Source organism: Falco biarmicus, chromosome 1 (assembly GCF_023638135.1).
Source record: "Falco biarmicus isolate bFalBia1 chromosome 1, bFalBia1.pri, whole genome shotgun sequence".
Classification (NCBI taxonomy): Eukaryota; Metazoa; Chordata; class Aves; order Falconiformes; family Falconidae; genus Falco; species Falco biarmicus.
The window spans coordinates 73,627,885-73,646,097 of record NC_079288.1 but is presented as its reverse complement, the minus strand read 5'-3'; the positions used below and the strand labels follow the sequence as shown (position 1 = coordinate 73,646,097).

The window sequence follows — 18,213 nt, the reverse complement described above, 5'->3', positions numbered from 1 at the left end:
TGTTAGTCATAGGCTTCACACTGAAGACTATTTTCATTAATCAAGCAGCTAGATAGTTACCATCACCACTTTACTTTTAAGGGAAGGTAAGGTAAGTTGATTCCATAGAGCTGGTCTGTCTCCGTGCTTTATGGAATATACATGAGTTGCAAAAAAACCATTCTTTTTTTATATGCAGACCGCGTTTGCAACTTGTGTTAGTCTAGTGACTCCAGTGAGTTTACAGCAGACTGGAAGTTAGCTCTGCATGTTATATTGTTTCACCTATTTGTAATGTGAGCCACACCAATCTACATATAAAAAGCATTCTATAGGTTGCAAATAAACCCACCAGATGCTTAGGGAAGGAGGAGTAAAGATTGCCTGGACATACTTTTGGGTGTGCTTTATGATACAGTCTGTAATTATGTGACCATATGTAAAAAAAGTGCTGGGTGGAGAAGAGCATGCGACCACATATTTTTATGCATCTGACGTGCGGAATTAGACTCTGTAACTCGAAAGTTATAAAGTAGGTATGTTTATTGCGCGCAGATGCACGGTGGATTGCTCCTCCACAAGCGTGCATGCCCGAAGTGAGGAACCATCTCACATTTATACAATAAAACAAATGAATATTCAATTAACGCCTATACATATTCGTTACCTAAACCCCGCTTCGTATGTTAATTAGCTTATCAGTCCTTTGCCTGGAATGTGGTGGTCTTGCAGGTTTGTAGGTGATTCATGTTCTTGTGGCCATCCCATCTTCTCCAGCAAGGAGACTTAGCACTCCCTCCCTCTAGATAGCATTGGAATATCTCTCATCCTTTTCTCTTTCTTTTTTAAATAGCCCCTTTGTTAGAGGAAGAAGGGCAGGCGTCTCCTCAAAGCTGTGTGCCCGTGTGACCAGACACCGCACCCATGACTAGTCACCGTACCCACATTCCTGGGCAGACATATACAATCACAGTCGGTGTACATTGTCCCCATTTCACACTATTTCTCCATATCACATCAACAGGCAAGAGGATATTTTTTTTGGTCAAACTTAATTGTGTTTTTTTCTGAGTGCCTGATTTTTCCATCAGTTTTCTGCTCAAATGCTACTGTATTCTTTTGAAGACTTCTTTTTCCTGTGAACCAAGGATACAAGAGTACAGTCCAGCCACACTGTGGCTGTGCATCCTCTCTCCACCATGCAATGTGGACTGTACGCTGTATCTGCTCATGGGCAGGTGCTCTCTTCTGCTGTTTATTTTCCCCAGAAAAATCCCCCACTAGGCAGCCTTTCTTGTCAGCTGTAGGCTGGCCAGTGCACACCTGGACATTACTTCTGGTCCCTCTGCCACGATGTTCCTCCAGAACCATCATTTTACTTTGACAGTGGCAATCTTGGAGCTTATGGTCTATGCCAGCGATACAGGATAAGCAAACTGTGCCAGCGCTGAAAGGTGGTAGTGCAGCTGCTGCAAAAAGTGAGTGTAGGGATGATAGTGAAGAGAGTAAATTGTCTGGGACACAAAATTTACAATTGTAATGAGGATTTGTCTGTTGGCTGTTGTGGTATCATCCATCAGCTATTTCTGTCCTTAGGCAATGGCCATGCTGTTAGTCCCTTAACAACTTCAGTCTGCTTCCTTCTACTTTAGTTCATTGCTGTATTTTTGCTTCAGTAAGTTTCAGCACCTAAAAAAGTGAAGTTTAAAATGGATGTGAAGCTTTTATTTGTGGGTGCTTCATACATGGGGGATTCACCCACAAGAGTGTAAAATGTCCATTGCTAATTTATTTTCTTCCTGATGTGTAAGGCTTGGCTGCAAAAATAAACCATTTTTTTTCCTTCTTTAGAGTATAACATTTTTTTTAAGCCTGAAAAAGCATTTCCAACTACCTACTCTATGAGGCATTACACCGTGTTCTTCAGACTTGTCAATTGCCTCCAGAGCCCAAAAACCTGAGATCATCCTGGTTTCTGAATTTTCTTGTGAGTGCAAACTGACATATCACTGCATTCACCCAGTGCCCAGGGTGTTCCTGATGAGGAGGCCCAGCACCCTGTCTCCTGTGCCAGGGCAGAGATACCAAACCCCCAGGGTTCTTTTGGATTTGGAGGGGAGTGGGGAGAGGGGATAAGTTCTCCATCTCAGTGTTGGAGATAACCTTTCTTCACCCTCATCTTTGAAGCTATGTACATTAATTAAATATTAATCAAGTCAGAAGTAGAAGAGCTGCACCAGCATGGTCAGATGGTGCTCACATAAAGGAAAGGAATCCTGTATGCCTGTTCCTCTCTTACAGGCTTTTAAAACCACATTTTATCTGAAACAGCCTGTAGAACAAGCCCATGGTCAGTTTGGCAGCTAGGGCTGAAATGGAAATCCACTTTATTTTGTTTTGTTCTTTCATTTTCCAGTAGGAACTCTTTAAGGTGGACATTTGAGCAACATTTTGATTGCAACTTGATTAATTTTTATTCTTTCATCATCATCTGCTGGGGGAAAATATTTGGGCAACTGAGTGTAAATTTTTCTCTTGAAGATCGCATTTGCTGGGGCCAGCCCAATAGCACAACTCTATAGCTGCACAGACAGTTTTACATTCATTAGTTCCTGTTCTTTTCCTTCAACATTTATAGCTGAAATAATTTTCCCAATTGCTCTAACAAATCATTCTGTTTCTCCATTAGCTGTAATGGCATTATTCTTCAATGAAAAAATCCTGCATATTTTGCAAGTTCTTAAATTCCTGCCTGTGGAAAGTTGGGCTGTTACCCATTTGCAGTGCTTTTGAATTCTGGAGATGGAAAATATCTTATCCCATGATGTGACAATGGTGCTGGCTATTTAACATTTTATTTCCACCTGGAGGACTGTAAACACTCACCAATAATGACTAAAGCATAATGCTAGAGACCCCAAAACACTGACATCTTCCACAGAGCACACATGACTAAAAGTATTAAGAATGAAATGAAAACTCTTCAAATTGTTTCTCCATTTAGGGTGCTTACAGCATCCTAGCTTTAATACTCTAAGACCTTTCAGATAAATCTTATTTCCATTGTTTCCTTTTTTTTTTTTTTAATGTATTATTTTTTTTTCCTAATAGAGAGTAGTATTTTTTCCTAATAGTAACTGTAATCATCTACTGAAAAATCTGCACATACTTTTATCCATGGCCTCTATTTTCATCTTTCAGAATGGATGTGCAGATGAACGGCAGCTACAGCACCTTAGCAAAACTAGACCACATCATTGAGAGACTAACAATGAAAGTAGAGTCTTAATTTGGGCATTTTTTTCTGGAAAGACCTATGACTAGTTTTAAGTTTGGCCCTAGCATGTAAGATTTATTTGTGAAGTTTTGCAATTTGCTCTCTTTCTATGTCATTTCTGGTCATTTACAAACATTGGTCAAAGGAAATCCAGTCCAGTACGAACAAAATTGTTAATTTTTGTCTTGCTCCAAGAGTTTCTGTATTGCTACTTGCTAGGTTTAGGCATCAAACTGATTGATGGAGACCATTGGGTGTAAGGTGTTTTCTGGTGTAACCCTTTTACTTTGGAAAGTGCTTGGTTGTTCTGCTCTGGAAAGCTAAATGAGAAGGGAGTGTTCTGTTCTTTTCGGGACAGAACACCTCACTTCTATGTTTTGATTGATTTTTCCCCCTAATTATTTTAATTTAATGAACAGAAAGATAGGGTAGACCAGCATTACTGGTTCCAAGGAAATGCCCCCACCTAGGAATGCTGGATCATTGTGTCTTGTCTCTGACAGTAGTGATATCAGATATCTAGGGAAAAATTTAACCGTTCCACTTCCAGGAAACACTTTCACAGAACATTTTAGTAGCATTCAAGATTTTTCTGCTCAGAAACCTTGTGAGGCAGGGCAGGGATCTCTGTGTTGAATGGATCTTAAGAGATTCTTCCTGTGTGAATGTCTTGAAATGCATTTTGCACTCATATGGATTTCTAGCAACTGCAACATCCTGCAGCAAGTCAAACTCCAGATAAAAGAGTTTCATTTTAATGCTAAAAGGCCCATGCCATTTGATTTTCTTTCAGAATTTAATTTCTCTTATCTTTTTGGTTTCCATTCCATCTTGGATTAGGATTTTTTTAATTAAAGAGTTTTCTGTACAAGAGAAATCCAGTGCATGTAGTGCATGCCCAGCTGTATTTATGGGATTATAATATTTTATTTGAGGGAAAAAATAGGTAGTCTTATGATTACAGATAATTTGCTGTAATGCTCTTATTTTATAAAAATCAATGGGAATAAAGATGGAATAAAATAACAGGCAGAGAAATCCTGTGTTATAATCCATATAACTGAGCAAATGGAAGAGAATTAATGGATGATGTTTTACCATAAATTTGCTATTTCTTGGTTTTTAAGCATTTTTTTTTTTGTAATCTGAATGTTACATTCAAGCAAGATTTTCTCTGTTAGTAGTTTATATTACTCAAAATTTTATATGGCAGATTTTGCAGCTTCTTAATACCTCAGTCAGCACTAATACAGAAGCATCTCAAAATGGGATGAAGTTTATACTAAGTTTTAATGAGCAGCACTCAGAAGCGTAGAGAAGTCCCACGCTGTTTCAGACTTCTTCATCTGAAATGAAGCTGAATATGTCACCCAGCAAAGCTCTTTCTTTAAGCTGCTGAGATTTCACGGTTTCCGAAGCAGCAGCCTTCTGTGATTTCCTCATTTTCTCTCCAAAGTTAGAAGAGAAATGGAAAAGCATATGTTAAAATGTTAAACGTTAGAATAAAACCTCTTGTAAATTTAGTAGAAAGTTTATGTTTTTATGGCAAATCTTTGGGGAAATGGTATTTTTTTCAGAACAGTTTTGTCTCCACTGCAGAGCTGACGTGAGTGCATTGGTTATACACCGTACAATGAAAATTCTTAACATGCCTCAAATGTCAGCTGATAATAGCAAAGAAACAGCTCCAGTTCATAATCTAGATAATTTTTTTGGCACAGGGCAGGGACAAATTGGAATTTCAACATATGCCGGGGAGAAAATGCCCATCAGGATGCTAGAACAACACAGTGCCTGCTGAGATTAAATGATTCAGTGAGGACCTCTAAACTGTGATTCAAAGAGGCACAAGATTATCTGTGTAATCACTCACATGTAAAGAAATAGCAGGACCATTTTTTTGGCACTGATAGCTTCTCCCACAGAATATATGTATTGTCCTGTCAGTGCGACCTGTCTGCTTCTGTAACTCTTATGGCAGAAACGTGTATCTGTCACTGCAACAATACAGCAGCCAGCAGATACTGACGTTTTTACACTAATGTCATATTTGTCCGCCTGCTTTGTCCTGAAAATCTGTAATCTTGAAATGACTGACAGCATCAGAAACCTTGGGGAATTGTATCATTACTGAGGCAAGAATCTGATTTTTGTCCATTTCATTTGTTCCATTTATTTGTCGAGCAGCGGACAGGTCTGGACTGCACACATTCACCCAAAATGTGGGAGGGTGCACTTGGGTGCAGATACTCCATTGCCTCACCTGGAGCCCATCCCCAGTCACGCAGGCCTGGAGCTGTCTTCTCAGAATAGCCAGTCCCACACACTTTTTAACAATGTGACCCAAGTCATTAGGGATGAAAAGTTCACCTGTAACCTACGGGTTACAGTCCTTGGTGCCCAAAATGACATAGTGCTTTGTGGGAAAGGGGAAATCCTGACTTGAATTTCTATTTTCAAAGCAGGCTTTGTTGTCTCTGTGCCAGATAAATGACTATCAGCTGTTCTCCATGGGTATTCCTCCTGTTGGAGTGGTTCGGCTAGCTTCAATTCAGGTCAATTCTAAGTTAAATACTAATTGGTCTGACTTAGTCTATACCCCTCTGGTAAGTGCACTCAGCTGAGATCTAGGAAGCTGAGGTCTCAGTCCCTGCTAAATGTTTAATGCTGTGTGCACAATGAATAGCTCCCCCAGGAGGGATCCCCTGCATAGAAGAGGCAAAAATCAAATCATCCAGAAGAGTGGTTTGAACCTGGCTCTTTGACATTGCAGGGATGCTCTAATTGGATTATCAGATCCTGTGAGATGGAACCTCCCTTGCTTTTCTTTTTGCAAATGGGGTAGAAACATTTAGCTCCAGGCTTATGGATTGTTATCCCAGGCAATAGAAGAAGCCTCCATAGCTCTCACTAACTGGGTGAGCTGATGGTCGGCATTGTGCTGTTTTCCTCTGTATTTTACTTCTGACACTCTGTTTGGTAGGTTGCTCTGAAAATGTCCGTATCTCCACACAGCAGTGCCCATAGCTCGGAGCTGGAGGCCTCTGGGCAGCAGCATGGATCAACAAGATGAAATTAAAACCAGCTTTCTTATTGTGCCGGGGAGAATATATGGGAGGTATCTCCTACTGAGCATTGCACTAAGTAACTCATGAACATTTATTTGGCCATTTGGGTTAATTAATACTTAAAAAAAAAAAAAAAAAAGATGCTTATCCTGGAACCTATGCATCTTTTCACCTTGCTTTTCCCAGTTGTTCCTACTTCATACATTTTAATTAGTATCACAGAGCAGCCTTGAGGCAGCAAAATGGGTTCCTTTGAAACGAGACTGACCGGGGAGGTGCTCTCCTGAAGCATGCCCTGCCCATTCTCATCCTAGAGCCCAAGCTACAGGGTTAGCCTAAGAGCTCATTGAAGTCAAACACCGAGATGTGCATTGTGCAGCACTGAGCGATCTGTTCCACAGATCCATTTCTGTTGTGCTCATAAAGCCATTTCAGACTTCATTCTTCCTACAGGAAGCCCACCAATAAGCTCCTTGTGCTGCTCTGAGCACCAGTAATTAGCACAGCTTTGCTGGGGAAGCTGGGGACACTGTCCCCTTTATACGGCCATTGCCTGGAAGAGTGACAATAATTCTGCCAGTCATCTATGGATATTAAGGCTATACATTTCCCTCCCTTGTTCCCTCTCCCTACACACAACACATGGTAACAACCATTTTTTGAAAAGGATCTGCTGTGGTAGAAAGTTGGTTTGCGCTTGGAATAGCGTCACCTCTTCCAAACTGAGCTCCGCCAGCTGCCTTGCTGCCTGGCTGCCTGGCTGCCTGTGGTAGCTAACTGCAGGCTGCCTGTCTCCTGCGTGAACTTGCTTGTCTTCCTCTTTGTGTTAAGTTTAGATGCTATTCAGTCAGACTTTTATTTCTTAACTGCTCTTTTATTTTTCATGAAGAAAGGGACAAGATAAGAAGGAGGAACTGATCAGCTTCCTTGATACCCTTCTTAATTGTATGAACCCAAATCAAATCTCTTTCCATTTTTTTGCTTTTATCTAGTGCAGGTATTGAATGCATAAAATTTAATCTTGAAGCGCTGAAACAAATGATTAGAGTGTTATTTAGCTATCAGGCACTCTTAAGGGTCATGGGATAATTAACACCTAATCTGACTGCAAGTAGCATTTTGAAGTATTCTATTGATATCTTTTATTCTTTTCACATTGCAAACTAAAAAGAACCTCCCCCCCTTCTTTTTTGTTGTAGAGTACCTACATGCAGAGTGCCTTTGTGAAACCAGGGAATTTTATGATCAATCCTAACATGATACGGCATTGACGTAACTAAAGACTGTGAATGCAAGATGACATCTGGGTGGTATTAGCAGAATTTCTATTAAATTAGAAGAGTGTGAATATTTAGAATAATGTAATGCACAATACTTAGCCAGACTTTTGTGCAATAGATGCGTGATTCTGCAATTCAACCATTTGAATAAGCAATGAAAAGTGAGCTAAAAAATAAATAAGAATGAAGCTTTTCTTCACTTGCTACTGACATACAAAATTGCAAAATAGAAAATATTGTATTATTATAGATCTTTCAGGAGACTACATCAGTTTTGGAGTGACTGCTGACTGTTACATTTGGGCTGGATTCAAGAGGGCACAGTATTTTAGAACCTGATTATCTCTCCTAACTTGCTTTTTATCTCAGTGGGTAGAATAGAGGTAATAATTAGAGAATTAAGCTTTGCTCACTCAGTCATGAAGTGCACAAATTCACTTGCTGTTTCATATTTATTTTCCAGCTGGAGGAGTTTAATTTATTTTGCTTTCTGCGGTGCCCACACCTGACCGACCAAAGCATCTTCACTAGGGTCCCACTGATCTCTGCTATTTAACCCCTGTATCTCTTCCTACTGCTCTGCAAAGCAAACAGCTTTCCTCTGAGGCTTACGCCAGAGCTCCTTAGCTATAGCTGCCAGTGACTGCCATCCCTGTTGACCCCTGAATCTGATAGCACATCCGTAGAGTACATTCACATTCCCTCCAAAGGGACAAGAAACATGAAGAGTAACCTAATAGCGATGGCAAGAGGTTGTCTGCATTCAGCAACATGTAAATCTTATTCATATGCTTCTACCAGCACAGTTTCTCATTGTCAGATTCATAGGTCACACTCATTTTGCTTTGAAAACACAACAGCATTGTTTCCAATAGGCAGGAATAATAATATATCACTGAGTGATACTGAAGAATAACAATAATGTGTTCCTTTTTATTATTATTTTCTGTCTGAATCCAGATGTTTTCTGTGGTCCCTGTAGGCAAAATGCTGTCTGTGAGAAAGTCCCTGCTGGCTGTCACAATGCAGTGTTATCTTGTGAATGGTTCCTTAAATATCTGCAAGGGCAGAGAGATTAAATGTTCTGCTGGGAAACTCTGGAAAAGTAGAATGTCAGCATCACCTTTTGTCCAAGTGAAAAGTTAAATGACATTTCCAGTGATATTGATTAGAGCATCTTTGACTGTCAAAACAGAATGGTGATTTCAATATCTGCAATGAAATGCAAAGGCTGAAGCAGAAGACTGCGAGAGTAGACAGCATTTCACTTCAGAAGATATTCACAACTGAGAATGAGGAAATCTCTTTGCTCAGAGTGCTTGGATCTCGTCACTGGGGAGGATCTCATCATTGGGGAGGTGGATTTTCCCCTCTTTATTTGTGTAGGTGGAATTGTGGACTGAGGGGACCATGGGCAATGCTACCACCCTTTCGTTATCTGAGGTACCTTCTTCCCTTACTTGTCTCCCAGGCTGTTGTGCTGGGGCAGAGCACTTAATCTAGGATGCTTCTGTGCTGCATTGTCAAAAAAGACACTCCAAGCTGTCCGTGAAAGTCCCTACTTGTAAGAGACCTTCATCTCATTACAATTCATAATGTAAGACAAGTCACTCCCAGCCCCAGAACGCTGGATCTCTGTCTGTCAACACAAGTGAACTGCTATTGCATTAGAGAGCTGACTTCTGAATGTTCTGTATGATAGCCACTTTCACTGACTCAGGAGTATGTATGGAAGGAAGGGCATTGTCACTCTCTTGACTGTTTAGTATATAATTTGTTTTACATCATTTATTTCATACAGTGTCCCCACAACACTTCTTGCATGAAATAGAGCAGCAAAGTGAAAAATTACCAAAGAAGGTAGGAATGAGGAGGGAAAGAGAATGGCAATTATGATCTAGGGTAAACTTGACAGTCAGCTGCACTGAAGCCCATGGAGGTATCCCGAGTTCTGTTTCAGATTCTCCAGCCAAGAATCCATCTGACTAAATTTTTTTCTGAGGAGATCAGAAAAGTGCTGAAATAGGGAGTTGCAGACAGACTGTTTTAACTTGCAGAGCTGCAGTGGAGGTTTTGGCACTGTAAATGGTGGGGATTTTGCCGACTCACAGTGAAAGTAGGAAAGCTAGGAAAGGAGAACTAGACAAAAATAAGCAGAGAGGAGAGATGCTGAAACAAATCTGAGGAGTGCATTATGTAAAAAAGTGCTTTGAGTGTGCCCTATCCTATAATTAATACAAATGTATCTCTTCTTTTTGAAATACATTTTATACTGCAACTCTGAAGCAATAAAATTGAAACAAGTACGTTTAACAATACAAGGAAATCATCTTCACATTCTAACTTGTTATAACTCAATTCTACTTCGTTATTAATGAAGTAATAAAATAATCTTAATTAATGTTCTGATTTTCTGTATCTTTGCGTAATTGGTAGCTGATCTTCTGTGAATGGAGCATTTTTCAGTTTCAAGATTATCTCCAGGTTCAGCTCCCATGCTCTCGCTTGATCTTTTTTTGTCCTTCTTGACCTTAGTCTTCACACTCAAATGGCCATTTAGATTCTTCTGATTGCAGCCTGAGAAGAGAGCGGAGGTTTATATTTAGCCTGGCCCTTCTGTAAACCCGTATTGTTCCTTTGCTATTACAGAAAGAAATTGGGGTTGTAAAAGTCTGCATTACATTGATCGTCTACTGGGGTTCAGGGACGTAATGGGTTTTATTTGATTTCACTTACACCAATGTAAATTAGAAGGAGCTGCATTAAAGCTAGCAGAGAAGGCAGCTGCATTATACTGGTGTAAGCAAAATTAATGAGACCCCTTGCCTCTCCCACAACAGTGAGTTTTCCCCCATTGCTCTACCCTCCTCTCTGTTGTTGAGTTAGAACGGAACAAGATTTGTTGCACAAAAATAGTTTTTCACGTTCTTGTATGCATATCCAGCAAAATTTAGTCTAGCAAACTATCAGGGTGATTACTTAAATTTTCTGCAGGGATCACTGCAGCAGAGGGTTGTGTTCTTGCCAAAAGAAAAAAGCTTGGGAACAAACTGAGAAGGGAACTGACAGCTTGGCAAGATGCCATTTTTTGTCTTCCTTGATTTTCTATGACTTCAGTAGTGAAGCAAGTTGATTTGTTTTTGGTTTTTTTTTTTTTTTTTTTTTTTTTAGAAACCCAGATATTCTGTTTATGACATGTGAGACGCTGCCCTGAGAAATGTTGATTTAATGGGCTGTGATCTCTCAGGGTGGGTACTGGCAGGTAGCAGGGTGGGGAGGTTGTAGAGCTGCACAGGGTTGCTGCCTGGTCTTGCTGAGGGGCAATGGGAGGCAGTGTCTTTCAGCTCTAGTTTACTGATGACATGACAAACAGAAATGGGTCTCACCTAAGTCTGCAGACGTGTGCTCTCAGCTCTGAGGGGTTTTGAAATCTGAATGTGGTTCTAATGGCTGAACTAAGCTTTCTGAGCCTACAGGCAGGGCACATTCTCTGGGGTTATGGTCACAGACAGCAGATGCTGAAGGGGCTGGCAGAAGGTCAGTTCCAGAGGGTTTGCTCAGACACTTGGGGTACGTGTCTCCAATTAATCCTGAAAAATAAATAATGATATTGTATCTTTTCCTTTAGAAATTCTGCATGGAGCCTGTATTGATTTCAGTACTGCAGAATCAGGAGCTAAGGTAATATGGGAACGCGGGCCCATGCCAATGTTTTACATAATTTTCTAACACTTGTAACAGTGTGCAAATTCAAGGTAGGGTTTGGTTGGGGTTGTTTGTTTTTTTGTTTTGGTTGACTTTTGGAAGGCACCCAGCATGGGAGTCCTCTCTCCTAAGTTTAGCTATCAGAAACCTGTGTATCTAAGCCAGTCACCTCATCAACGAAGAGGGAAAGGCATTCATGGGCAGCAATTAATCTAATTCTAAAACAGAGGCCTGAGATAAGTGACCTGAATACCCCTCTAGAGGGATCTATCTGACAAAGGACAGAGCACAGACAGGGAGTGTAGACAAAAGGCTTAATTTCAGACCTCTGAAGTTAGGGGAGACAAATCCATTCAGGGTCATTGAGGATCAAAGGTATTTAACAGGCATGGAAAATACAGATGGACCTGAATGTCAGCCTGTGTAAGAACAATTGCAGATTACAGTGGAAGCTGGTGAGCACTGAAGAAGCAACGTGCTGTGGGCACATTGTGAAAAGCTTCCTGCCTGCTTTGGCATGTTGGAATAGATGATCGTCCTTGACTGACCTGGATACCATAGTGGTGATTAGAGAAAAGATACCTGGACACCTTTTTGATGCAAAAGAAAGTGGAAAGAACACCAAAACAGAGGTGGAAGGAGAGACATATTCATAGAGCCTAAACCACAGATGCTGAGGAACTCCTTGCTAGCCGTGTTGCAAGGGCCAAAAGTGTCTCACAAACTGTTTAGACCAATTCCTGGAGATTCAGACAACTCTTGCACGGAAGACAACTCTTGCACAGAACTAATTGTACTGGAAGTCCAGTGCCAACGTCCAGCTCATGCAGGTCCTGAAACCTGTAAGAAATAACTTCAAGCATTTTTCTTTCCTAACTGACTCTACCCTGACCACAGACTGTGGTTGCAAACAGGGTATTGAAGCAGCTGGGCTTTCACTCTTCAGCTTTAAGACTCTTCTCATGTCCTTAGTGTAGCTTCTTAGACCCTAGTGGACCATATATATCAGCAAAGCCTTTGGTTTCAGAGTGTCACTCTCCAAGGAGATTGTAAGTGAAATTGGACAGTAATGGGTCATGATGTTGTCATACAACAGTAGCAGCTCACAGAAACATGATACAAAGAAAAGGATTTTGATGGTTTAGAAAAATATCTCCTTTGGACAACTTTTTGCAGGGAATCACAGAATATGTTTCAGATGTCTTCTTTTGTGGGCAAATTATTGCTGTTTGTTGCAAAGCACCTGTACAACCAAGAAAAGGTAACTGTTACCATAGACTGTTCTGATTATGGGATATCTTGGATTCGTAATGTTGGGTGATGGCAAGAAATGAAATCAATCTAATCTCAAAAGTTTTATATTACACAGCATGCTCTGTGAATTTCTTGATATCCATTTGTAGTCATTAGGGTTTCCTAACGTTGCTTTTGTTTGTTGCTTTGTTTATACAGCACAGTAGAGGTTCCTTTATCAATATGCATTGTTGTTTGTGTTGAAAGGTGGATTTTCTTTATTGTTAGATACAGAATTCCCCTTTTGCTAAATATCAATGTTAGAGATAAAATACTTTTGTCAGATCCTCATAAACAATGAAACCAATGAAACTTTAATTGGATTATTCCTCAATTTGTCACTACCTGGTGTTTCTTTTTTCCCTAAAAGATTCTTAATTTGTGCTTGGAGGAAACCAACCTATTTTAAAATCCAATCTTCCTCCTCACATAATATCAATTTTCTATGAATAGCAGTATTTGTTATTGATTCTTCTTCTTTAACTGAAGCTTATTAATTAGAGTGGTGTTTCTGAAATAGTGTGGTGAATATGCTGCCCTTAAGCAAGATTTGTGTGATCTACAAGTTATTTTTCCTACTAAGTTTAATCACAATTAATTTTATGTAACCATTTCTTACAATTCTCCACATACTCCAATATTGAGCATGTGGTTTTATCCAACACTTCTTATTTTTCTCAGGAAAGATTAAAAGCAATTAGTGAATGCCTTTTTTTTTTGGAGTTACTTTTCAACTAGATTTTGTTCACTGACCAGCTGCACGTGGAGCCCCCTCACGGGGGTCAGCAAGTGACCACCAGCAAGCTGCCAGAAAGGCGGCTGATGAAAACAGCTGGAGCAGCTAGAAGAGTAACTGTATAACCTTGCAGCTTACATACCGCATCTATTTTCTACCTTTTCTAGAACATAATACTGTGGTTTGAAAAATGTCTGTAAAGATGTAGACCTTTGAAGCACAAATGCTTAAAACTGTAAAGTATTTAGATGCCTAAGACTGGACCACAATGGACATTTAACTCTTACTGAGATCAATTATTGTCTAATAGGAATCTGGAGCAAAAAAATATTTAGCCATCTAACCCTTACTACCTTTCAGATGTTGAGGCTTATCTGCATTTAAAATCATTGAAGTAGTTTTAAAAGTACAGCTCCTGTGTGGTGCTAAACCACTGAATCATGGGAGATGAGACATCAGACAAGGAGTGCAGGGCAGTGCTCTGAAGGGAAGAGCCTGCACCCTGCCTTGCAGCAACACTGGTGCTACTCTGGCTGGTGCCCACTCTGTGGGGGAAAACATCTCTTGTTGCACATGTGTGTATGCATGGGCAGGGGCTGGGTTAGCCTTACGCTGGCTGAGCACGCTGAGCTGGCTCCCGGGGAGGTCAAATCAGGGACACAGAGAAGCACTAGAGGAGGTAAAAAGCAGAACTTAGGAGTGTTCTGGGGACAGCAGCAATTTAAATTACTGTGAATTTTAGCCTTAAAAGTGAGGCAAGGATTGGATCTCAGGCTTGGCTTTAGAGAATTCGTATCATATTCTTTTTCATGCAGCTTTGCATCTTTAGGGCTGGGCTGTTGCCCAGGAACACATGTGGCCATCTGCTCTGTGATCTGTTGAGACTGGGTGTCTTCACTGCCTGCCTGGAGAGCCCTGCGTGACTAGCTCAGGTGCAGGCATCTGCAGAGCAGATGCCTGCATTTTGTCAAACAAAGCCTGAGGTCTGGCTCTGTGTTAGGTGGCTAAAGTCATCACTTGCATCGTCTTCACAAACACCAGTTATGTACTGTAGTGAGTATAATGCAGATTTCAGGATGAAAGAACCTGACAAGGAGAATAATATGTGCAGGACTTGGCTTTTATTGCGCTAAGCCTGACTTACATTACACAGATGTTAATAAAGGTGCCTTACAAATCTATTAAATGCAAATTAATCACAATTTAAAACAGTCTGACATAACCTGAGAGATGTATGGTGGCTTTAATGTAAAGGAGTAAGGAAGGTGCCACTCTGGCATGCTCACCTTTTAAGAGCAACAACCTGTTTCACATGGCAGCCTGCCTTTTTGAACCTGATTATAGCATGTCTCTGCACCTTCTGCTTAAGCCATAGCATGGCTCAGAGTACTAGAAAACTGCACGTTTGCTCCCTGTCTTGGATGAGTAAGTCAAAGAATGACCATTGTCTGCGAATGTGGGATAAGTGGAAGGAAATGGTGTGAGGCTGAGCAGCACTCAGACACTTATCTTCCACCTGTAGCTGTGGTGAGAAGCAAAACCAGGTAATGACAAGAAATGGTTCCTGGAAACTTTGTACTGTACCATGTTAAGAGTCGGCTCAAAGACATGTCTGGTGAACAAAAGCTAGAATATGTATACAGTGCTGAAAGGCAAAAGATGTCTTTTCCACTCTCTTTCCCAAATTTGGATAGGCTTTCTGGTTACTGAAAATTAGAAAACCAGGAAAAACTGGGGAAGCCTGTAAGTGGAAAATGACTAGCATTAAATTGTAGTTCTACAGACAAAGGCTTATTTATTGCCACTGACTACATTAAAAATCTGCAGTGCACACAGAAGCCAAACTTCAAATCTTGTCATGCTTAATAAAATATTGAATTAAGCAGAAGTGAAGCTACCTGCCATATCTAAAAGATAGTCTCAATGCCCTTTCAATGCTTTATTTTAAGACCAAGTACAAAAGGTTTTCACCTTACGTAATTAACTTTTTATCATTAAGATTTAGAAAAATTGAATTGTGTTGGACACAGGTCATCATAATGAGAATTTAATGGATCTGTATTACTATGCAAGTTAAGCTTTGAATATGTGCTAAATGCATTACATTACCATTGACCTATGCAAATTTCCATCTCTGTGACTCTTTTTCTTCATTGCTGCAGCATTAAGACCCCCTCTCTCTCCTCATCTCCTTAAACAATGATTTCCTCATTTTCATATTAATTGCATCAGTTAACTGAGATAATGCTCCCACTGAAATGAGCAATAGGATGAATCACTGAAATGGTGCAGTTATTCTTTTTGCTTAACCAATTTCACAGGACCTTCACAAAGAACTGCCTTAATTTGACTTTATATAATTGCTTATCATTAGACACAGCAGCCCCATGAAGTACCTTTATTTATTTAAGTCTCATCTCTGATTGATGGAAAATTAGTCACTTGCATATCTGAGGAACACAGATTGTTCTGCTACCAGGCAACTTCGTTGTAGAATACCCTGGAGAACTTCAAAACAAGCAACCGCTAATGCATGCTGAATATAAAATACAGGGAAACAAAGTGCAACAGCTAATGACATCCAGGAGTTCCTGTAGAACGACCATGATGTCACAGAACTGCTTTACCTGCTCCTCACTAAATTTCCTCCATGAAAGGGGACAGACAAATGTTGTTCCAGAAGAGATTATACACCTGGCTGTAGCCACAGTTATACTCTGCCTGTTTTTAACACTAATGATGCCTGTCTGTCACACAGTGAGAGCACTGAAGGTTATAACATCCCTCCTTTTAAAATTAACAAAGAGCCCTACATGGTTTGGAATTCACTCAGAAAGCTTTAATCTACTTCTCATTTTTAATATTCTTAAAGTATTTATTCAGGACAGCTCAAAGGAAATGTTCACGCTTTTCTTCTTTGTAAGGAAAAGGGTGTGTGGGGGGAATTAAAATTTCTAAGGCAAATTATGTTGTTATCATCAACTGACATACTCAGAAGGGATCTAGAAAGGATTCCACCTCCAGCATAAAAGGAACCATAGCATATTATCCTATCATGGGATTTGAGTTGAAGGATTGCCTCCAGGTCTCCTCGAAGCACACTGTGTACCTTTGTCCCTGTGGATGAGACTACCTGTCACTGCACTAGATATCAGCAGTCATTAAATCCATATAGTCATAATATTGTTCTTTCCAGACATCAATACTGTGATTCATTTTCCCCCTTATATTTGTTCCTACTCTAATTCTACACGCAAGTCTGCTGCCTCCCTCCCCAGCAGAAGCCTCAGTTAACCTTTCTCATCTTGCCAGGCTGTCATGGCTTCCGAACAGCACAGCAACCCAACGGCCCCTCCAACTGATGCCTCGGATCATCTTCAGCCACTGGTGCCCAAGTCAGAAAAAAACTAATGAGCTGAAAGAAGCAGCAAAGAATTATACTGATTATTTCTTCATTGTGCTGCTCTTGGAGCCGTATTAAATACAAACAGAAGACAATATTGCCTCGGGAGCTTGCAGTCGGAAGTATTAACCTTGGAGTAAAGGCTGTTTTCAATTGTTTGGGAAGGTTAAATTTTGGTTTAATTCTGTCCCTGTTGAAATCCCAGGTAAATGAAGAGCATTTTGGTTTTGCTGTTTCCTCTACTTTATCTCTGCCTAGGATACATGCAGGCAAGAAAGTGGTTCTTGCCCTGGCCTGGCATTATACACACGGTCAATAAAATTAGATTGCCTTTTGTGGAAAGACTGAGACCTCAGAAAGTATTTTTCATATTAGCAGTGAAAAATAAGTACAACTTTCTAAATGTTACATGATGTTTAGGTTGAATTACATGTTTGCAGGATTTCATGCTTCAATACGAAATGGGACATGCACTGAGAAACCTAGCTATCTGTGTTTTATTGAGTTAATTTCAAAGATTGGAAGAACCCCTGTTCTCAAAGTTGGCAAACTCTTAGTTCTGGCCACCTAGAGGTAAATTTGAGAACTAATGCCAAAGAAAAAGCCTCATGTGTTTCCTTCCCAAATGCTCTCTTACTCAAAGTTTCTTTGAACTGAATGAACTTTTTCTTTATTCTTTGGCACACTGTTCTGCCTCATACCGCCAATGGCATTGTATGTCAGGGGTATAAACTCCAGTCCACTGTCAGTGTACCCACAACACGGGGGCCAGCTGAAGGCCAATGATGGATCTGAGCACGCTTTGTGCAAAGATGTCCCTACCAAGACTTCCAAGGAGTCTTTGTGCTGGTTAAGCTGTCCGCATGCCAGCTGCCAGGGAATGCTATGCAAGTCTTTGCCTTCCTCATGGGTTTTCATAGCTGTTCCTTGCTTGTAAAACAATTTGCTGTAAGGAATCAGGAGAATGTTTCCCTAACTGAGTGCAAAACATGGAGCTATTCCAAGAGGCAAGTATTTGCAATTAGGAGGCATTGTAGGCTTAGGTATGCTTAACCACCCCACTGTATACTGTCATTTATCTGTAGCTGCTTATTTTAGTCTAAAATGGCTAAAATTAATATAGTTGCAGGAATCTTTCCCCCACAAACCCTTAACAGCAGCAATAATGACTGTGTTAAATCAGACCTCATTGCAATGTAATGAAGCCTGACTGACATATTGCAGGTATGATACTAAGTAAATTTCATAAATTATTAAACTGTAATTGAAAGTAATAGTGCAGATTACTTTTGGACATGCTTAAAAAAAGACCTTGGCATGAAAATAAGGACTGTAGCATGACTGATTGGAAATAATGATCAATACCTTAATTTTAAGAATGGCCACAAGTTCCAAGTTTAAAATTAGAACAGAAAAAAATTTGAGTTTCCTACCACTCAAGCTACTCTTGACACTTTGACTTCTGTTTAACT

General features: G+C 40.2%; 1 long non-coding RNA gene across 2 annotated transcripts in view; it reads left to right on the top strand.

Annotated features, from left to right (window-relative positions):
* LOC130143955 (uncharacterized) overlaps positions 1 to 17,564 on the top strand; it is a 46,984-nt gene extending 29,420 nt beyond the window's left edge. For both annotated transcript variants that reach the window (XR_008819944.1, XR_008819943.1), the window contains 2 exons: positions 11,233 to 11,285; positions 16,651 to 17,564. This is a non-coding gene — a long non-coding RNA (uncharacterized LOC130143955). The remainder of the gene's footprint in view (positions 1 to 11,232; positions 11,286 to 16,650) is intronic.
* The last annotated feature ends 649 nt before the right edge of the window (positions 17,565 to 18,213 follow it).